At 45.2% G+C, this 22882-nt stretch overlaps 1 long non-coding RNA gene across 3 annotated transcripts; it reads right to left on the bottom strand.

Moving 5' to 3' along the window:
* Window positions 1–12560: 12560 nt before the first annotated feature.
* Window positions 12561–17173, bottom strand: LOC141568880 (uncharacterized). Of its 3 annotated transcripts, XR_012492127.1 has the most exons (4): window positions 17011–17173; window positions 16811–16889; window positions 14658–14896; window positions 12561–13209 (listed from the first exon to the last, which is right to left on the bottom strand). It is a non-coding gene; the product is annotated as an uncharacterized LOC141568880 (long non-coding RNA). The 3 variants fall into 3 exon arrangements; XR_012492129.1 differs by lacking the exon at window positions 17011–17173 and having other exon boundaries at window positions 14658–14734; window positions 16811–16989; XR_012492128.1 differs by lacking the exons at window positions 16811–16889; window positions 17011–17173 and adding an exon at window positions 16218–16350 and having other exon boundaries at window positions 14658–14734.
* Between the last annotated feature and the right edge of the window lie 5709 nt (window positions 17174–22882).

Consider the following 22882-nt stretch of genomic DNA (forward strand, 5'->3'; position numbering starts at 1 on the left):
AAACACACATACCAAAAAATGGGAATGAGGGATGGGGCCTTCCTAAGATAAAGTGGTTCCTGCCCAAATAGCCCACAGAAAAATCTGTCATTCAGGAAGCCCTATCCACACAGAGCTTCCACTCAGCTGTTATGTAAGAAGGAATAGCCAAGGATTACCAGACATTTGAAGGAAACCTGTAATAAGAAAGACTGATACCTCCACCCAAAAACAAAACAAAATAAACAGAAAATGGAATTCAGAGAAACCAGAGATAATGGAAACAGCAAAAAAAACCATAAAAAAATTATAATCAATATTCACGGAAATATAAGATCACATCATCAGGGAACATAGGATGCCAAAAAAGAAAAAAGATTCAGACATTAAGAAATAAGTTTTGGAAGTTAAAATTTCGTAAGCAGAAATGAACATTTCAATAGAAGAGTTAGAAAATAAAGCTATGAAAATCTCCCAGAAAACAGTAAATAGGTGGGTCAAACCACCCTCACTTTCTCCTTAATTATTGCAATAGCTACTAAGTGTTCTGCTTCCACCCTGACCCCCTACACTCAACAAAGGTACTATGGTGATCTTGTAAAAAGGTCAGTCAGATCACATCAGTTCCCTGCTCCACACTGACCTCCCGGTTATACCTTCAGCCCACAAGCCTGCTCCTGCCTCAGCCTGCCCCATTTAGGGCCTTATGTATATGCTGTTCTTTCTAACTATCATTCTTTCCCAGATATCCACGTGGGTTGCCTCCTCCTCTTCTGGTCTTTATTCAAATGTCAGTTTCTCAGTAAGCTATTCCCTGATCATCCTATTTAAAATTAGAGTCCTATGTTCTGAACTCCCTAGCCTCTTTCCCTAATTTTATTTTTCTCCATAGTACGTATTTATTACTCCATGAGAACAGGTATTTTTCTCAGTTTTATTCCCTTCTATACTCCCAGTACCTAGATTAATAAATGGAACATAGTAGGCACAAAATAAGGATTTGTTGAATGAATGAGATGGAAAATGGGAAAGAAAAGATAAGAAAATGTGAGGATCAACCCAATATCTGAATAGTAGGATTTCCAGAAAGAATGGGGAAAATGGAAGAAAGAGCATCTACAGAAATGACATGTAAACATTTTCTAGTACTAAGGGCACAGACAGTTTCTAAATTGAAAGGACCCAGCACAATGAATAAAAAATAACTTGCTGCCAGGTACAGTATTGTGAAATTTCAGGACACATATGACAAAGAGCAGCTCCTAAAGGTTTCTAAAGAGGAAAATAGGTCACCTCTGAAGGACTGGGAATTGGAACAATGTTAGACTTCTCCAAAACACTGGACAGGAAGAACTGGGTGTAATGCCCTGAAAATTCTAAAAAGAGATGGTTTTCAATCTTGAAATCTATATCTTGCCAACCATTCATCAACTGTGAAAGAGAAAAATGACATTTTTGACCTGCAAGAACTCAAAAAAATTTATTGCCTATTTACTGTTCTCTGGAAGCCACCAGCAGATGTTCTACAGCAAAACAAAGGAGTAAAACAAGAAAAAGGGAGACTTGAGATCCAGAAAGCAGAGAAACAACCTGAGAAAAAGGCAAAGAGAATTCCCAGGGTGACTGTGTAGAGACATGGCAGGATTAACAACTGCGCAGGCCTGAAAAACACCCAGTCTTGATGAGAACCGGAGGATACCGGAGGACAGAGGACCCAGGAAGGCTGTTGGCTAGACTAAAAGAAATCTGATGGAATAGCTAGTGGGTTTGAAAAAAAATATTTATACTTCTCTAAAGTGTGTAGAGCAAAGTCAGTGATAAGAATATAGAAAACAGGGGGTGGCCGGTTAGCTCAGTTGGTTAGAGCATGGTGCTAATAACACCAAGGTTGCCGTTTGGATCCCCGCATTGGCCACTGTGCGCTATGCTCCCCAGAAAGGAAGGAAGGAGGAAAGAAAGAAAGAAGGAAAGAAGGAAAGAAAATAGAAAACTAAGCACATGAGAAAAAAAAGGGCATTAAATTGTAAGGAAAAAATGTAATCATTGTAAGCCTGCCACACAACACGGTTTAACTGTGAATAATATTTACAATCATAATAATATAAAAAGTAAATATTGACCTAACATGTGTTTGATAAAAATATATTGTGAGGGTGTGGGAGAGGAAATGGAGGATAATTTGAGAGAGCTAAATCTTCTTCCATAATGGGAATTCAATAGGTAATGTCTACATTTGAAAAAAAAAATCAAGAAATATTAGTATAAGCACATTATTTAGAAATAAGCATGATAAAAATAAGGAAGAAAGAGCTAAAAGAGTTGAAAGTGGTTGGCTCCAAATAACATGAATTGGTGGTGAGAAGAACTAGGGAAAGGAATTGCCATTTTTCACAAAAAGCCAGACAGAACTATTTGACTTTTTAGCCTATGGATCCATATTGCTTCAATTACAAACAAAAATTCAATGCTCAATAAATATTAGTTAATACTGCATTATTACCTGATTATAGATTATCCATGGCTAATGTTTAAGGAATCTCTCTCATCATCCTTTAGTGATTACAAACTCATTTATTTACTGGGCCAAATCCAACATAGATCTTAATAGAGAAATATACTAGACTGAGTCCCAGAGCCCACCAAAGTGATTTGAGGATGAGTTACCATTTGGGATTTTCTATGCTGTCTTATTTCTCTAATCGTGAAAGAATAGACGATTAGCTGGCATGGACAATTGTTTCACTACACATTACACACTAGGAATTGTTTAAAGCACTTTGCGTATTTTAAGCCATTTAATCCTCATAACAGATCACAATGTGAAGTGAAGGCCTGCTCCCTGGCCACTACCTAGAGATGTGATTAAGTCACTGTATTTTCAATTAAAGAAACGTATGTTGAGTATCATGATCCAGGCACTGTGGGGGACACAAAGATAAACAGGACAAGATCTTTTCTAGGGTTTAAAAACTAAGATGTTGGCATTTCTTCTAGGGTTTAAGAACTGAAACCTGAATATCAGAATCAGTTCTGTCTCTAAAAATGATCCCTGACAATAACACATGAATCTAATAATACAAGAAATAATAACATGTTCCACAACTAAAGAACTGAGAGCTGGCTATCCCAGGCACTATGCTGAACACTTTACATGGATTACCAAATTAATTTTCATCACCTAAGTGGCAGGAAACAAAACATGGTTATCTCCATTTTACAAATGGGGAAACTGAGGCTTAGAGATAAGAATATTGTCCTGGTTCCTGGAGCAATAAGTATAGCCAGGTTGTATGACTCTGGCCAAGTCCCTCAGCACCCAGTTTGTTTCCTCTTCAATATATCTGGGAGAATAACACCCACCTCAGAGGGTTATCGGAAAGATGATGGTAGCTATTATTATTATTATTATTATTTTAACTTTTATTTATTTTAAGTGTGCTTTTCCAGGACCCGTCAGCTCCAAGTCAAACAGTTATTTTAATCTAGTTGTGGAGGGCGCAGCTCACACTGGTCCATGTGGGGATCAAACTGGCAACGCTGGCGTTATGAGCATCATGCTCTAACCAACTGAGCCAACCGGCCCTATTCTTATGTAGCTATTCTTATGTAAGGTACCCAATGGGGCCTGACATCATAATCTCCAGATAAGTGATAGCCATTGTTAATATTATTATCATTATTATTAATATGATGGTGGAACTAAAGAGTTTTGATGTCTTTTAGGCCATGGGGAAGTATTGCAGGTTTTTGGACAGGGAAGTGACATGAACAGAGCATGTGTTAGAATCAAAACTAACTTAAAGCCGGTATTCATAAATTGAGTTGTACCAGTTATTAAAATATTGAAAAGCCTCCAATCTTTGATAAAAAGATTGACAAAAAGGTTGTGGCCTGTGTTCATCACTGCCACAACCACTCAAATCCCTGGCCCTCCTTTGGCAACTAAAGGGTTAACTTCTGGTGGAGGAAAGGGCCTCCTGGATGCCCCCCACCCCCAAATCTGACAAGAGGGAGTGTCAAGCCAGCTGGCTGTTAAATTTTTCCTTGTTAATATTTTTTCCCCAATTTATTCTGAAAAATTTCAAACCTATAGAAAAATTAAAAGAATAGAACAGTGAACATCCACATACTCTTCAACTAGATTCTTCCATTTGTTTTTGTTTTTAGTTTTTAAATATCTATAACAACATTTTTAACTATTTTAACCACTTTTAAGTGTACAATTCAGGATTCTTCAATTCTTAAATTGCCACATATACTCCCCTCCCCTCTCTGTATGTGCATGTATACGTTGCTGTTTTTTCCTGAACCATTGAAAGTAAGATACAGATATCCTGACACTTCACCCCTGAGAGGGAGCAGAGTTTGCCACCCCAAAATATGTCTTTTTGGGATATTGACTATTTTACGCTGGTTATTTATTTATTTTTTAGGAAGGCACAGCTCACACTGGCCCATGCGGGGATTGAACCTGCAACCTTGGTGTTATTAGCACTACACTCTAACCAACTGAGTTAACTGGCCACCCCAAAGCTGGTTATTTTTAAGAAACAAAAGATTCAGGAAAAACCTTTGACCTTCCCCCCAACTGTTTAAAAGAATTTAGAGAGAGGGCCTACTCCAAAAAGGGAGATATCATCATAGATGACTATGATTTAACGTGAAATAGTATGTGACAGACAGTGAAGAATCGAGCAAGGCCCATTTGATCAAAGTCCTCTCTGTGTCCCATTGTTAGAGATGGCCCAGCAAACATTTATTTACTAAACATTTGCCTTTTCATCTCATGTGAATCGGCCCCCAGCCATTTGAAGTCCCAAACCACAACACCGCCCCTTATCCTTAGCTCCAGAATGGCATATAAGCCTAAATTGTCCAATGTATTCTGGGGTCTCATATTCTTATGGCACCCCCGCATGTATATGTGTATTAAATTTGGTTATTTTCTCTTGTTAATCTGTTTCATGTTAATTTGATTATTAGCCCCACGAGAAGAACATCTAAGGATGGGAGGACAATTATTTTTTTGCCCCCAAACTCTTAAATAGTTTTAGCATGTATTGCCCAAAAATAAAAAACATCCACCTACATAACCACAATGCCATTACAACACTCAAGAAATGTAGTGTTAATGCAATGTAATGTTATCTACTATAAAGTCCATATTCAAAGTTCTCCAATTTTTGTTTTTGATCCAAGATCCAATCAAAGATCAGGCATTATTTTTAACTGTCATGTTTCTTCACTGTCTTTTAGTCTACAGCAGTTCCATTGCCTTTGGTTGTCTTTCATGACATTGACATTTTTAGAGTTCAAGTCCATTATTTTTAGACTATCCCTCAATGGGGATTTGTCTGCCTTATGATTAGATTCTGGTTAAACATATAGCAAGAATACTAAATAGATAATACTGTCTCCTCCTCAGTGCACCTTATCACAAAGCACATGGTGTCAATTCATCCCTTCCTCAGTGATCTTGAGTTTCATTTCTTGTTAAGGTGTTGTCAGCCAGACCACTCCGTGGTAAAGAATGATACTTTGAGTACCTTAGTAGTCAGAGATATATTCTGATACTTTGAATACCATGAGTATCTTATTTTTCAACCACCTTTCACTGAATGGTTTTATCATCCACTGATGATCCTTGCTCAAATTATTTATTATAAATGATGGTTACAAAATTATGATTCTCTAATTCTATCATTTCTTCTACATTTATTAGTAGGAATTCTATAAAGAAGAGCTTTCTCCCCCCCACCCTCCATCATTTTTCGATATCACTGTAGACTCACGGATTCTGTTTATTTCTTTCAATTTTATAATCTGTTATCATTATTATTCATCTTGATGCTCAAATTGTCCCATATGTTGTCAGGGAGAACAGTTGTTAAACAATTTAAAATGTTATCCTTATTTAGCCGCCGTTTCTGAGGGCTTACTCTGTGCCATGTACCATGCTAACAGCTCTCCATGAATTATCTCATTTGATACTCACAGCCACCCTGGAGGTCAGTACTATGATTACGTTAACCCCATTTTCCAGGCGAGGAAACTGAGACTTATATGAATTCGTCCAAGGTCACACAACTAGTAAGAAGTGGAGCCTGGATTCAAACAAGGTCTGCCTGGCTCCAGAGCCCCACTGATAAACCTCTATTGCCTGCCACCAGACTAGAAGTTTGTCCAGTAGGAACAGGCATGGGAGAGAAAGCAATGTGCAGGCTGAAACTAATGGCTGATGGGAGCAAGAAAAGGGCAGAGCACTGACCACAAAGGAGGAAGGAGCTGGGGCAGGCTTAGGAGGCCCTTGTTTCCTCCAGGCATCCCTACCCCTCACCCTCACCCAAGGTCAGGCTCTTGGCAGCCAAAAGGCAAGAATAAGACTGATACTATGACCCCCAGCCTGCAAAAAACATAGGGTCAGTAAGTTGGATAGAGGGCTGTATAAGAGATGAAAACTACCTTTTTCCTCTACCTTTCAAAATTCTTGACTGGGACCCCTGTAACAAGACAGATTAACAAGAGAAAAGCATAACATTTACTTAATATAAGTTTTAAGTAACATGGGAGCCTTCGTAAGGAAATGAAGACCTAAAGAAATGGTTAAACCTGAGTGGTTTTATACTAGGATTAATGAAGAGTGGAAGGTTATGGAAAGAGTTGACAGGACAGAGGGTATGAGCTACATGTAGTAAACTGGGGGAAAGTTAGCAAGGCCTGTTCATTCAGATTCCTCTCTTGTCCCTTAGTCTTCAGAGATAAGGATGTGCCTTTCTTCCTGGTATAGGGAAGGCACTTCCCACATGGTTTTATGATCTGCTTCAGGGGAAGGTCAGAAAGTCCTTCCTGCACATGCCATTTCTTAAATTCCTTCAATTTGAAATAGGCAATATGTCAGGTTGCCATTATTTGGAGGTAGCATGTCCTGAACCCCATTAGCTGGAACCTGCACATCTTGGAAGGCACAAAGGGTAGCCTTTTCTTTTTCTTTTTCTTTTTGGCATAGTCAGAGGCAGGGAGGTACCTTGATTATCTGTGAAATCAGACTTTTAACCCTTTCCCATCATGGAGAGAGGAAGTTTGGATGGTGAAACGAGAAGCTGTTTCTATTTGGGCCCTGTGGACCTAGCATCTCCTGGGATACAATGCAAAGGACAGCAGGCTCCTGGTGGCTACATGCTACAGAAGGGGTTGTTCCCTAGGTCCCTCCTGTGGTACCCTCCCCAGTGCTTCATAGGGAAAGGTAAGAACACCTCATACGTTCATCTCAAACATTCTCTGATAATCCCAATAGTCTATGAAATAGCTGTCACTGTTATCACAATCATTTTATGGAAGAGGATAGGGAGGCTCAGGCTGATAGAGTCACTTGGCCAAGGTCACACAGGTAGTAAATGAAGAGCTAGAAGCAGAACCCCAAGTTCTTCCCATCTTATCACTCTTCTCTTAAATTAATAATAGTGGCATTTATTAAACATTTTAGTATTTACATGCAGTTTGTGGGTGTCATTTCCTTTCATCTGAAAATAATCCAAATAGCTGGTAGCATAATTAACTTCATTGGGCAGATGAAGAGGCAAGGCTCAGAGAGGTCAAATAATTTGCTCATGATCACATAGCTAATAAGATTCAAATGTGGTCTGTCCATCCCTGTCCCCGTGCCCCCACCCCTCACCCCCAGGAAAGACAGGAACTTGAGTGAATGAATTGGGATGGAATTAAGGCAGTGGGAGAAAAGGAGCCTGTGGTATTTGGGATGCCCAAAGGCATTCAAACGTAATTCAAAGAAAAAAGAAAGGAAGAAAAAAAGAAAGAAAGAAAGAAAGAAAGAAAGAAAGAAAGAAAGAAAGAAAGAAAGAAAGAAAGAAAGAAAGAAAGAAAGAAAGAAAGAAAGAAAACCTTACTGGCCATAGGACTTTGCTGCATGGCCAATATGCTAGACCAGCTTCCGGGAGCACATTCTTCAGCATATTCATTCCCTTATTCGTGAATTATTTATCATGTGCCTTAGTCTGAAGCAGCCTAGTCTGTTCTAGGTGCTGGAGATACTGAAGTGAGCGTGGTAGGAGGAAAGGTCTCTGGGGGAGGGAGTGGGGGTGACAGACAATACACAAGTAAACAAATGAGATCATTTCAGATATGGCCAGGTGCCGGGAAGATAATGATGTGATAGCAGGTGATATGATAGAGAGGAACTGGGTGAGGCTACTTGAAATTCAGCGACAATCAGGTGACACCTCTGAAAGAGGTGACATTTGAGCTGAGAGCTGGGTGCTATAAACTGGGACAGACAGTTCCAGGCAGAGGCACAGGCCTGTCGCAGAGGGCTTTGTCCTCAGAACTCCACGCTTGGTTTAATGCTCACGCTCTTCTTTTTCATACTTTTCTTGGCACTCATTATCATAGATGAAGTTTATGATCATTGTAACCTGTTCAAAAAACAAAAACAACAAAGAACAGCTTGAGCTGAGAATGGTTAGGAGAGTGGATTGAAAGGGAGAGCCTTCCAGCAGGTGGTACAGGAAGGGAAAGATTAGATGGCAAGAGACAACTGGACCGGGAAACTGCAATTTAGTGGTGATTGCCTAGCACAGAGCCCAGGGAAAAAGGGACAGGGAACGGGTTGGAGGGGAGGTTGTTTATCGTATTCTATTTTGGGCACTGGGGACTAAAAGGAGGTCCAACTTGAGGCAGTCACATTCCTTCTTGCCCTGTTAGGTCCTGGCCCAACCCGGAAGCGCACGAACAGCTCCCAGAGCTGTAATGAGAATTTGTGTGCTGCCACCTACCGTCGTACCGAGGCAATGCAGTGCCTTCGGGTCTCGTCGCCTGCCCCAATGAGATCTCAGAACCCCAGTTTCCAGACCTGAAGCTCTCACTCCCAGTATCCTCCAGCTCTGGGAAACGAGGTCCAGTGGGGCTAAAAGGGGTTTAATGCAGCAGTGTTGGGAGAGGAAGGTCTTAACCTGCACCTCCAAATGCCTGGCTAGACACCAGAAACTACGTCAACCCTACTGAACCCAAATCTCTCACATTCCCACAACATCCCCTGATTTGCTAGGCTTTGGAGCCACTGGTTGGGGCTATTCCTGCTTTCTCTGAGCAGATCATCTAGTGTGGGAGACAATAAATCAATCTGTAATTTACTGATAAGTTAACAATGCAAGTGCTACCACTGAATGGGAGACAATCTTTTCTAGGCCCTGGGTAGGAGAACTCAAAAAGGGTAGGAAGGGGAAGGGCCGATGTAAGAGGTGGAATTGGAGGCAGTCTTTGGAGAATAGCTCTAATTTGGGGCAGCAGGGAAGGGAGACTATATACCAAGTAGAGGGAATGAGGAGGATGGTAGAACTTCCGTTTTCATGAATGATGGGCTAAATTATTCAGACCGACATTCCCCTTGAAAACAACTGCAAATGCTGTAGAAAAGATTTGTTAAGTCTCCTTAATAATATCACAGATATTTGACAAGAGAGTTATGAATTTCCAGGGCAAAGCCTAAGGGAAAGTGGATCTCATAAAGGCACTGGAAGATAGAGCAGAATAAACGACCCAGAATGCAGAAAAGAGGGGCAAAGAGAGAAAAGTGGTTGAGGAACATGGAGAATATAGTAAGAAGGTCTAACATTGTTTAACCAGAGTCCTATAAAGAAAAGAGGATGCGACAAGGGCAAGATTCGAAAGATAACGTCTGAGAATCTTCCAGTGCTGATAAGGCATCAATCCGCAAGTTCTGGAAACCCAAAGAATCCCAAGCAAGATCAATCAAAGAGAATCCACAGGTAGATGTATCACAATGAAACTCCAGATGCCAAATATAGAAAGTCTTAAGAGCAGTCTTCTCAACAGCAATGAACAGAAGCCAGGAGACAGTGGAATGATATCTTGAACATGCTGAAAAGAAAATAACTTCTGACCTAGAGTTTAACAGTGAATTTTCAAACAACTGCAAACTAGGAAAGTCTGCCATCAGCAGAGCCTCACTGAAGAAAATTCTAAAGAATGCAATTCAGGCAGAAAGAAAGTGATCCTAGATGTAAGGTCTGTGATGCAAGAAGGAAAGAAGACCTGTACACAAATGTTCATAGCAGCATTATTCATAATAGCCAAAAAGTGGAAGTAACCCAAATGTCTATTAACAGATGAAGGGATAAACAAAATGTGGTGTAGCCACACAATGGAATATTATTCAGCCATAAACAGGAATGAAGTACTGATACATGTTATGACATAAACCTTGACAACATTGTTAAGTGAAAGAAGCCAGACACAAAAGGCCACATATTGTATGATTCTATTTATACAAAATGTCCAGAATAGGCAAACCCATAGAGATGTAAGGTAGATTAGTGGTTGCCAGTCGCTAGGGATAGAAAGGAATAAGTAATGACTGCTAATGAGTACAGGATTTCTTTTTGGGGTTGATGAAAATGTTATGGAATTAACTATTGGTGATGGTTGTACAACCTCATGAATATACTAAAAACCACTGAATTGTACACTTAAAATGGTGAATTACATCTCAATAAAAAATAAAAATAATTTCTAGAAGCAGTGAGGAGTAAAGATGTGTACATAAATCTAAAGCATTGACTATATAAACAACAATACTAATGTCCAATGAGGTTAAAAAAAATAATTAGAAAGTACAACATAAATGATAAATGAAGGTAAAGTCTTCCATGGTTCAGGAGGAAGGTAAGTATAGGTATTGATTTACTCTAAACTTTAATGCACATTGTAGTGTTTAGGGTACAGAACAAAACAACACGCTCTGTATGTAACTATAGGATATAATTTGTAGGGAAATCACTAAAAAAATAAAAACAAAGGCATGGGAATGGCAATAAGTTCTGCTGTGGTCCATCTGGGGATCCAGTTGAAGCTATTCACAAAAGCACCTGGCTGTCTGGGATGAGTGTTACTAGACAAAGCAGACATTATAGGAGTCACAAGAAGGACCTAAGGGTTATCTGGTTCAGCTCCCTCTTTTCACACATCCATCCCTGTCATTTATCAGATATGTGTTGGGTCTTCCTAGGTGTCGAGCATGGTGCTTGGTTCTAGAATCACAGTGGTTCATGGTCTCTGGGTCCATGGACCTGTATGCAGGAGAGGAGGCTGGAGATATGAACCAGAGCTCAGCCACGCAGGGACTGCCAGGTCAGGCCCTGAGGCCAAGAGCGGATGAAAGTTATTGAAAAGTTTTCAGGAGTGGATTACATGATCATTCCAGCTGCTATGCAAAATGGATCGGAAGGAGACATGAATGGAAGAGATATCACTGAAAGACAGTGAGGATGAAGCATGGTGGGCAGATGTGAGAGGGAATAAATGGAGAGGATTGGATGTCAGGGGTGTGAGAAGGGAGGAGTCCAGGAAACTGAGAGGCAAGGTCCAGGGATTTGCCAGGGTCCTCAGAGAGCTGGTGGCTGAACCAAAGCTGAGACCAGACCAGGGTCTTTTCACCACACTGTGTTTGAGATGTGCTGACACTTGAATGAAAATACAGGCAGATGAGAACCAGACTGTCTGGAGCCAGGAGGCCTGGATTTGGCATTCTCAGCCTGTATGTGACCGTTGAACCTAGGAGAGGCCAAGTTCTTTGGGGAGAGATGGGAACCTGAACTAGCACATGGAAGTGGAACCAGCAAGTAGCAGAGCAGGGTGCTTCCAGAAGAGCCATTAACAGACCACCAGCTTTATCACTGTGTGATCTTGGGCCTCTCCTTAACTTGTCTGATTCTTAGCTCTATGATGGGCAGACTCTGAGATGTCACCACCTCCTGGTGTTCGCGCCCTTGTGTAACCCCTTCCCTTGACTGTGGGCAAAACCCACGACTTGCTTCTAACTTTGTAGAATATGGCAAAGGGGATGGGATGCCACTCCCATAATTGGTTACATTATGTAAGACTCCTTCTTGCTAGCCAACTTACTCTAGAGTGAGTTGCTGACTTGGTAAAGCAAGCAGCCATGTTAGGTGTGATGGTTAGTTTTATGTGTCAACTTGCATAGGCTGCAGTACCCAGTTATTCAATCACACACTTATCTAGGTGTTACTGTGGAGGTATTTTGTACACATGGCATTTTGTAAACTGATATATACAATCAGTTGACTTTCAGTAAAGGAGCTTATTCTCAGTAATGTGGGTGGATTTCAGACTTGCCAGCAGCCCCCACAACTGTATAAGCCAATTCCTCAGAAAAAATATCTTTATACACACACACACACACACACACACACACACACACCCTACTTGTGCTGTTTTTCTGGAGGACCCTGACCGATACATGGGAAAACCCAGGTGGAAAGGAACTGCCTTTAGCTGACAGCCAGAAAGAAGCTGGGACCCTCAGTCCTATACCCTGGAGGAAATGAATTCTGCCAACAACCTGATCGAATTTGGAAACAGATTCTTCTCCATTCAAACCTCCAAATGAGAACACAGTCCAATTGACCTTGATTATAGCCTGTGAGAGCGTGAGCAGAGGACCCGTTAAGCCATGCCTGACCTTCTTTGTTCTTTCCTAGTTTTATTGAGAAATAATTGACATACACAAAGGTATAAGTTTAAGGCTTACAGCGTGATGGTTTGATTTACATATATTATGAAATGATTGCTGCAATTGGTTCAGCTAACATCCATCTTCTCATATAGATACAATATAAAGAAAAGAAAGAAAAAAAGGGGGAAAACATTCTTGTAATGAGAATGCCTGGACTTCTCACCCATAGAACTATGAGATCATACATGTGTGTTGTTTTAAGCCATAAGTCTACCGTCATTTGTTATGTAGCAATAGAAAATGAATACACCTGCCCATCTGTAAAAGGTAGTCATCTCATAGGGCCATTGTGGGGCTCCAATGAGACTACCCAACACTGTGTTTAGCACAACACCTGGCAGGCATTTAGTGTACAAAATAAAAATCAACAAATGTTAGGCATGATTTGTAAAAATATATAGAGAAAATCTGAAACAAAACTAGAAAGGTCTAGATTCATGGAGCAACTGGACCTGACTCACTATTTCTCACGTACGGGAGATAATGTTCTTGATGATCTCAGAGAAGCAGCAGGTAGCGTGATGGTTCAGCGCACACACTCCGGAGACAGACTGCCCGGTTCACTCTGGCTCTGCCATCTGTCAGCTGTGTCACATTGGTCAGGTGATGTCAACTTCTCTGTGCTTTAGTTCCTCATCCGTAAAATAATAAAACAATAGTACCTGGCACATAGTAGGGCTACATAAGCGTTAGCTGCTATTCTTGTTGTTATTATTGCTATTATTATTATTTTTCTCTGATTCACAATCCTGTACCTCCAAAGGATTATGAGTTGAAATTAATATAGCACACATTTATCTACACCAACTGAGCAAATAAAGATGATCCAATAGCAATTACACTTCAGGGGCTGCTCAGTTTGCATAAACTTCCTTATCATTCTTACCAAGGAATTCAGATTGTGTGATCTCCTCAGGACTGTCTGGGGATGGGAAAGGACTGTATCTGGCACAGAATTTTCCCTGCCCAAGGTTTTGTCGCCTCGTCTCCCTTAAACTCCAGCACCACTCACTCTTGCTGCTGCCCCTGGTTCCCAAATCCAGCAGAGGGCGCTGTGGCCTAAAAATGCAGCCCTCAGACCCTTCCCTCCGACGAGCCCCGCTGCTGGAGGGAGGAAGGGTACCAGCAAGGGGGTGGGCCTGACTCCCATAGTAGTCCCTTTCTCCACGCACTCAGCAAACTCCTATCACCCAATGCCGGCTGGTTTTCCTAACCTTACCCTGCTCCATGAGGCGTTTTCTGAAGGCTCCAGACCTCCCTTCTTTGAACCTCAGAAGCTTCATTTCAGCAATGAATCACCCCAGCTTTACGCTGCTCTGTTACTGTTTCCAAATTCCATGGCCATACATCTGTAAACCTAGGTCTGGCCCTCTAAGGAGCTTTCCTCAAGCCACCCACAGCCTTTTCCTCCTCAGTCCTGTTCCACCTTCTCCAGACATAACTCCCTCACCCCACCCAGTTTATTCCTGCCTCAATCTGCTGTACCGCAGAGCATTATTTCTTTCATTCAGTCTTCCAGCCAACAATTGTTTCAGGCCAAGGTTAGCATCATGCAGAGATGAAGACGAGCAAACCTGTAGTGAGTGCCTACTGTGCGCTGGACATTGTTCTAAGCACTTCACATAATCCCACAACAATCCTATGGGGCTTGTTAGACTCATTTTACAGACGAGACAGTTAAGGCACAGAGTGGCTAAGGGACATGTCTAAAGTCACACAGCTAGTGGGTGAGCTAGTATTCAAGCTCAAGCTCTCTGGGTCCAACAACTGGCTTTTTAAACAAGATCTATCTGGACTTTTAATGTAGACATGGGCTTCCACTTCTGATCTCAGTACAATGTTGTCCGATATGACACTAGCTTCGTGACCACTGGGCACAGGACTGAACCAGACTGAGTTGTGCTGTCAGTGTAAAATGCACACCGAATTCCAAAGATGTAGTTTGAATATATATTAGCATTAACAATTTTTGTATTGATTACACGTAGAAATGATAAGATTTTGGATATATTGGGTTAAATAAAATATATTTATTAAAATTAATTTCACCTTTTTCTTTTTACTTCTTAATGTGGCTACTAGAATATTTTAAATGGCATAGATGGCTCACCTTTTATTTCTGTGGAGTGGAGTGGAGTTCTAGGAGCGCTCAGCCCAGTGGAAAGACAGACAGGATCTCAGATAATTCTAAAACAAGGGAAAATGTGGTCTGTGTTCTGAGAAGTTAGAATAAAGTGGTGGAGGAGCCCAGGGAACCTTTCATCATGCAGGCAGCTTTGAGTCAGACTTCCAAAGGTCTGTAGAATTTGGCCCTGGAGAGAAGACCAGTGGGGACAGCAGTGGCCAAAGCTGCAAAGCAGAGGGAACCCCAAGTCAATTAGGGAGGCTGGAGCATCTAGTGCTCCTGGGATAAGCAAAGGGAGCCAAGGCCGGCAGACCTTGGAACGCAGGGGCCTTTGACTGTGGGGCCAAAGGCTCTTGGCAGGATGGAGCTCCAGACACCTAAAATAGGGGAGGGCCTGGTGGGACTGGGGAAATTGCCGGCATGAGGCTCCTGCCGGGATAGGAGAGGGGGTGGGCGGTGAGTGGCAGGCCTGCCTCCTCCTACCTCTGCCCCAATTTCCCTCCCCTTTCCAGGTCCTCCCTTCTCACTGTTCCTAGAGGGGAGTGCAGTGAACAAACTCCTTAGAGGAGGTTGGCTGTGGGAGGATGGCTCTTGAGGAGCATTTCCTGCCTTTGGCTCACAACTGCTTCCTGCCCAGAGCTCCAACACTTGACCCCCATTAAATTCCTTCCTCCCAGGGGAGGTGGGTGGCCATGAGGGCCTCACAGGCTTTGCAGGTCCAGAGACCCAAGCACCTCAGCAACTAAAGGAGGCAAGATCCCAGGTGTCCAGATGCCCAGCCTCCCCCCTGCCCTTTTGAGGACCTGGAATCGGGCCTCACAGTGAAACTCCCCTCTGACAGATTTTGGACGCCAAAGGAGCCCAACCCTGCCTCTCTCCCCTGAGGGGAAGGACCTCACTTTCCTTTTGGCCTATTTACCCCTTTGGGCCCCTCAGCTCTGGGTGGGAACTCACATCCTTTCTTTATTTATGGGGCACTTTTTCTTCTCAAACAGAGGTTGGGGGTTTCTGAAGGGAAAGGGGGGTTATGTGCAAATTCCACAGGAAACAAAGCTAAGTGATTCCTTCCCTACAACCACCTGGGGCCATCATCTGATCTCAGTTTCCTCGGGGGATATGATGGAGGCTCTAAGGACGTGAGTTTTGAGAGCGCACCGGAGGTTGGTAAAAGGAGCCAGATCTGTCTTTCTCACTTCCCAAACCTAAACAATGACCCCCTCCACATCTGCCTGGGTAGTGTAATATCAACACTGAAAATGGGGAGAAGACCCCCCAAAACAACCCCGCTGAGTTCAGCTCAACCAGGAACCTCCTGCTCTGCCTTGAAGTTCCCGTGTCCTATTCCTTTCATAAATCCTGAAGATCCCTAGGAGATGCCCCACCACCATCATACCATCCAGAAATCCCCGACGCCTCCAAAAAGAGCTGCACTGGGGACGTGGCACTGAGATGACCCCAGGGGAGCCTTAGTCCCTTAACCTTCCCTCTTCCCTTGATCACCAGCTGAATCACAGTGTTGGCCATCTCGTCCGACCCCCCACATACCCTTAAAGCAGGGGCAGAACCTCCTTAGCTGGACTTTTGTCTTCCAGGACGCTCACTCTCCTGGGGAAAGGAAGGCCCGGTTGGTGGAGGGAAGGATAAGCGGCCCGAGTGCAGACCTAGCCAGGTATCTCCACTCCCGGGGAGCCGGGGAGCCTTCCCTGTACCTAGGGCTCCCCCTGGTGGCGACAGAAAAAGCCTACCGGAGACTTGGACAGAAGGGAAGGGAGGACCCCAGAGGAAACTACTAACGGGGATAAGGGGCTTGGAGACCTCTCCCCTCTCCCTCCCTCCCTCCCTCGTACCCGCACCCCCTTCTGAGGATCAGACACCAAGGAGTGGATTTGTTGGAGCCTAAAAGGAGCCTCTTGATTCTATTTCCACTTTTACTTTTCCCAAGCTGCACCACCCTACCTCTCTCTGCCTGGATGGTGTTGAATCAGGCCTCCAGGCCCCCTGCCCTACTCTTAGGCCCCCTGAAGGAAGGGGGAGCCCAAATTGTAACACCCAGGGTTAGGCCAGCCAGGGAAGGAGACTGTATCTGAGACAGAGCCTCCTCCGCTCCCTCAGCACCCAGCCCTATACCAACAACTCACCCACGCCTTGTCTTCAGTTCTCTTTCTGAGAACTTCTCTTCCTTCCATCTCTCCCCTCTGACTGATGGAAAAGCTAAGCCTGATTCGGAGAGAGGGTGGCAAGTGGGAAGAGAGGAGGAAGGGGCCATGTGAGTAAAGGCGGGAGTCCCCCAGTCTAGGCAGCCCCAACTTCACCCCACCCTAACCCCTGCTCCTGCTACCCTTGGTCTGGCCCCTTTGGGTGCTTCAATCTTTGGAGAACCCCAGGGAGGCTGGCAGACTAGCAGGAGAGCTGGGGGTGAGGCAGTAAGGAAGGGACTGGAAGCGGGAGGGGAGGAGAGAGATGAGGGAAGGGGCGCCCAGGCCCAGAAGCTGGGTTTGGGAGGTAAGGGCACTTGTCCCTCTCAGCCCCAGGGGTTGCAAAGAATTGCTAATTGCAACTAAATGAGGCCTCCTTGTGGGGGAAGGGGCAGTCTCTCCGCTGTCAGGGGCTACCGCCTCTTTGAGTGCCCGGGTAAGGCCAGGCCAGCCTGCTCTTCTCATGTAAAGCAGCTTTTTGTCTGGGGGAGCCAGGGCTGGGGCCAGGGGATGGGGAAAGGGCCCAAGTCTTTAGCAAGCTTCTTGTTCCCCAGAAAGGGAGAAGGGTGCCGAGGCCTCCTCGGAGTGAGGAAAACCCCCTCCTCCTCTACTCCCAAGCTTTTTACGGTGGGACTTGATGGGGTGCTGCCCAGCAGGCGGGGGTAGGCCTGGGATCCCAGCACCCCCCTTGCCGGGCTGTGGGAAAAAACTGAGCACAAAGAAGGGGGCTGACCCAGCTGAGTTGGGAGACAGGGCAGCTCTGATCCAAGGATGCCCTGAGCCTAAGTACCCATCGCCAGAGCCCCTTCTCCTCAGAGAATGGCCCCAGTGGCCACGTGTACCTTATCTGGTCAGCTGGGCCCCCTTTCAGACTTCCTCATTCACTCTGGCAACCCAACGAACCTTTTGTACTATGGGGAGTGGGAAGGGTATTAAGGATCTAAGCCTGCTTCCTGCCTGAGCCCAGCCAGGGAGGAGAAAGAATCAAACCTCTGGAGAAATCTTCTGAACATAGGAGCACAGGAATAATGCTTCCAGACCCTGGGGCCACATAACCTTTTAAAGACTGGAGAGTTTTGCCTTCTACTTCAGATGCCTTGTTTTATGAACTTGTATAAACTTGGACAAGAAATTACATAACATATTGAGCCTCAGTTTTCTCATCTATAAAATGGGGGCAATGAGGCCCTTAAGGTCCTTGTGACAATATAGGGAGACACAAAGCACCCCGCCATGGTAGTCTCTGGTTCTCAGTGTGTTCCCACCCCTTCCTGGGGACACCTTTTCTCCCTCTCTCTTTCTCTCTCTTTCTCTCTGTCTCTGTCTCTGTCTCTGTCTCTGTCTCTCTCTCTCTCTCTCTCTCTCTCTCCCTCTCTCCAGGGAGAACGATATCTTGGTACTTTGCATTCATATAGCACTTTACTGTCCAGAATGCATTTGTCATCTCTTGACAATATGTTAAGTGGAACAGATGTTTTTCTTTTTTGACTGGTGGTGAAACCAAAATTCAGAGGGGAGTTCAGATCCCTTGACTCCTCCCTCAATGCTCATCCCACTCCATCATGTGGCTCATCCTATCTCACAGATTAAACAGCAGGGCCTTGGGCCAGAGTGAAACCAGCCCTGGCTGTCACAGTCCAGGTACCCTCCAGGGTTTCAGCTGCACAGCTTGTCTTGGTGGCTACCTGGGCTCTTCCCCTAAATTGATGCTTGTGTGGTAACTTTAGGACTATGTGGGTCCCCCTTCATTCTGTTCCACATTGGGGTCCCCGAGAAGCAGAGGGCTGGCTAGAGGGTAGGTTTGCCCACCCTGGGAACCTCTAAGATGAAACCTTCCCTCTGGAAGGCAGCAGGGAGACACAGGTGAAATAGCTGGGTAAGTCAGTTTGTTTCCTTCTCCCTTTTCCTACTAGAAGTTTGCTAGCTCATCCAGGAGTGTCTCCTCCCCTTCCTTCTCCCCGTTTTGGGGACTTCATGGTGTCTCCTCATCCCAGTGTGCCTTGGCTGGGCCCCTTGGCCAGATGGAGAGTGCTGACCCCCTGGCTGCCAGACACCCAGGGGCTCCTAATCCCAGAGGGCCTTGGGCAAGGGGCTCTGGCTTTGGGCCAGTGCCTTTCTCACTGCCTGGCTCCCTCCCCACAGGCCCCTAATCCATCTCACCCAGCAGGAAGCCCGTAAGCTGCCTTTTCAGCGGCCTTCCCCAGCCCGCTGTGGGCTCTGTGCCTTTCTATACCACCCTTGGCAGGAGCTGTGTTATACAAGCTGGAGAGAGCGGCCCCTGCAAAGAGGTCATTGTGCCTAAGGCAGCTTCCAGCTCCAGCAGCCTCTGCTCCCTGGTCACCTCCCCAGGGTTTCCCCTCTGATTCACTGCCTGGCCATTTGTGGACACTAACAGCCCTGGCTAACTCATATCAAAGCTCCAGTCTGGGTCCAGGTGGGGGTGGGAATGCTAAGGGGACAGTGGGCAGGGGGCCAGGGTCTGGGGAAGTATGGCAGGCAGGAGGGGGCCCCTCTGGCTCTGTGCCTTCGGTCCTTTTGGCTAGTCTCTCCATCTTTCCTCTGATGCCAGCCCCTGCCCCCAACTCCTCTGAGCTCATTCAGAGCCTTCTCAGACTCAGTGGTGCAGCCTAGACTGAGGACTGGGGGAGACTAGCTCCTGGAGGGGTTACAAGACCCTTCCTGACCACCATAACTTACTGTTTCAGATGGGCGGAGCGAGAAGCCAAAGAGGGAGAAAAAGAGAGCCGAGGGGGTTGGAGACTGACTGAGTTCTTTCTCTCCTCCTGGGTTATATTTGGGTGACTGCTTGTCATTCCTGGGGTGGGGACCTCACAGCTTAGATTATTCTAGGACAGGCTTGACTTCAACCCCCCCCCAATCCCATGGCCCCTGCAAGTATACTTTTACTGCTTCTGATTTTTGGCTTAGAAAATATGGTCCTTGTATGGCCTAGTCCCTACCCTGCCCTCAATCCTTCGCTCCCCTCCCTCTTCAGGAAAAAAGTCCCCCCACCTAGGCCCCTTCTCCACAGCCCAAACCCCAGCCCTGCCTCTTAGTCTCCGCTCCAGGAAGCCAGCCTTTCGCTGGCTTGGAGTGGTTAGGGGAGAGTTGGGGGTGCCTCTGGGAGGTCTGTTTGTAGTTCAGATTCTTCTCATTCCAGGCTCAGCAGGCTCTCTAAGGGAAGGGCCAGGAATGGAGGGGGGGGGGATTCCTTGGGGCACTAGCTGCAGGGAAGGAAAGCTTCCTGGAGAGAGAAGGAAAGTGTGTTTTCTTCTCCTTCCAGTGATCCGCACCTACAAGGTAGGACCTGCTTCTCCCAATTCCATCCTTGGGGTCCCATCAGAAGCTGCCTCAACACGAAGTCCCCGCCCAACAAAAGAAGATATTCAGAGGGCTCAGCTAAGGTCCTTATTTCTTTTTTTGCTTCCTAATGAGTCAGCTCCTCTCCTTTTGGGATGCTCAGAGACGTTTGAAAGAATTGGGGAGGGTGTCAAAAGATAGATGCCTGGAGAGTAACTGGGTCAGCTCCAGCTTCAAAGATACCTTGTCACTCGGTTCCCAAAGCTGAAGTCCCCTGTAGATATTGACTTTAACCCAGCATTAGCATATTTGTCCCTCTATACTGCCAGCTCTCAGGCCACAGAATTCCTCAAGGGTTAATCCGAGTGGCCCAGCAATGGGGAAAACCATCCCGAATCCCTCAGGTAGTAGAAGTCTGAATTTCCCTAGAAAACCCCCTCTCCAGATGCCTCTACCTGATCTAGGGAGAGAAGGAAAAACAAATATAAAAGACTTGTGTTGAGTGTCCATGAAGTGAAGTTACTGCTCAGTTACCGCCTCATCTAATCCTCCCAACCCTTCGAAAGAGATTAACATCCTCATTTTAGAGATGAAGGGTTTGAGCTTCGACGAGCCTGAGCGACCTGTCCAGCGGATACAGTAAGGAAGTAGACAGCCGCGATGCAAATCTCCTCTGCTTGTGGAGGCCAGTGCTCTGCCCCAGCACCCTGCCTCTTCAGTAGGTCTGCTTCCCTCCCATGCCTCTGTGCAGGCCTTTGGGTGCCCTCTGGTTGACATTCTGCTTCCAGGTTACAGAGCAGCATGTACCACCTTAAGCTTCCCTTCCCAAAATAATTGTCCCTACAAATCCATTTTCTCATTCAAGTCTCACTTCAAAGGGAACAAGACAGATTTATTGTACCTGTTCTACAGATGGAGAAACTGATACTCAGAGAAGCCAAATGACTCCTGAAGGTCAGAGAGCTAATAAGTACCAAGGCGAGGACCCGAGCACTCAGATCTCCTGGGTCCACTTCATACTTTCTCCCCAGGATGTTAAATTTGATTTTCCTTTCACTCCTTCTCAGATTGGCAATTAAATATGGCTCTAAGGAACTGGATAATCTTGTCAAAACTGGAAGCTGGAAACCTGGACCCTAGAAACCTGGCTTACTTATTCTCCTCTTCAGAGCTTAGCATCTCCGCTCCCTAAGTGTGGGTTCCAGAGGTGGGCAAAGCAGTCAGGGAAAGGGATTCAGACTGGCTGGGTGTCCAGGGCAGGATGCTTGAGTCTTTAGACCACCCAACCTAAGGATTTCTTTAGGCCCTGCCCTACTTATAGAGGGCATTGATTCACTTAATCAATTTTTACTGAGCACGTACTATTTACCACCTATTATAGGCACTAGAGTGTTCACAAAAATTAAGACAGCCTCTGCCCTCAAGAGTCTATCTTGTTGAGAGGGGTTATTAGACATACATAAATAACACATACCAAATGCTAAATGCTATAAGCATGAACCCAGAGAAAGGAGGGCGGGAATAGGAACAGGGAAGTGCCAGAGAGAAGGGGACTTAAGGATTTACAGTGGTGGGAGGGCATTCTGAAAAAGGCCCACAGGGGCAAGGACATAGAATGTGAAAGTACCAAGTGTTCTGCTCTGTCTAGTTTACAGGTAAAGTCAGGATTTGGTGGAAGAAACAAACCATTCTAGGTGCTTTAGGCAGAAGGATATCTAGTGCAGGTGCTATAGACTGAATTGTGTCCCCCTCCCAAAAGCATATGTTGAGCTCTAAGCCCCAATGTGAATGTGTTTGGAGACAGAGCTTTTAGGAGGTAATTAAGGTTAAATGAGGCCATAAGGATGGAGTCCTAATCTGATGGGTCTGGTGGCCTTCCAAGGAAAAGGAGAGCGATTTCTCTCTTTCTACCTGGACACACCAAGGAAAGGCCATGTGAGCACACCACAAAAAAAGCAGCCATCTGCAAGCCAGGAAGCTAGCCCTCACCAGAACCCAACCCTGCTGGCACCCTGCTCTTGGACTTCCAGCCTCCAGAACTGAGAAGATACATGTCTGTTGCGTCAGCCGCCCAATCTATGGTATTTTGTTACGGTAGCCTGAGCAGACTAAAACAACAAGGAATTAGATGCTTGCAAATTGTTGGATGGGCTAGAGGAGCAGACTTTATCATGACGCCACAGAAATGATCCTCCAGTAGGAGCTAACACCTCTGCCACAATCCGGTAGGCAGAATCAGGAGGCTGCCATCGGGAGTAAGGTCAAAGGTGGAACCCCATAGCCCCACCAGAATCAGTGCCATGCTGCTACTGCTGTCCAAGAGACTGAACACTCGGTGCCGCTGCGGGAAAGATCCCATTCCAGGACCTTGTCTACCAGCAGAAACAGCTGGATCAACAAGAACATGGCGTCCTCTCCCTTCCACCTTCCAAGTCTCAAACAAATGCCTTGTGTATCTAGAGCTCTACCTAGCTGCAAGAGAGGCTGAGATGCGGTTTTTGGCTGTCCAGCTTCTGCAGCACTGGAAGGTACTTAGAAGGAAGTGGGAATGGATGTGCATCTTGTCCACCACAATGTAGCAAGTGCAGAGGAAGTTCATGCTAGAAAAACACATGGGGGTTAGATTTTGAAGGGTGGTTGAGTGAGTTTGGAGTGGGAGATAGAGCAGGATTGGGCGGCTGCCAGGATAAACCGGGTTCTGAAAGCTAACTGAGT

This window comes from Rhinolophus sinicus, linkage group LG15 (assembly GCF_036562045.2).
Source record: "Rhinolophus sinicus isolate RSC01 linkage group LG15, ASM3656204v1, whole genome shotgun sequence".
NCBI lineage: Eukaryota > Metazoa > Chordata > Mammalia > Chiroptera > Rhinolophidae > Rhinolophus > Rhinolophus sinicus.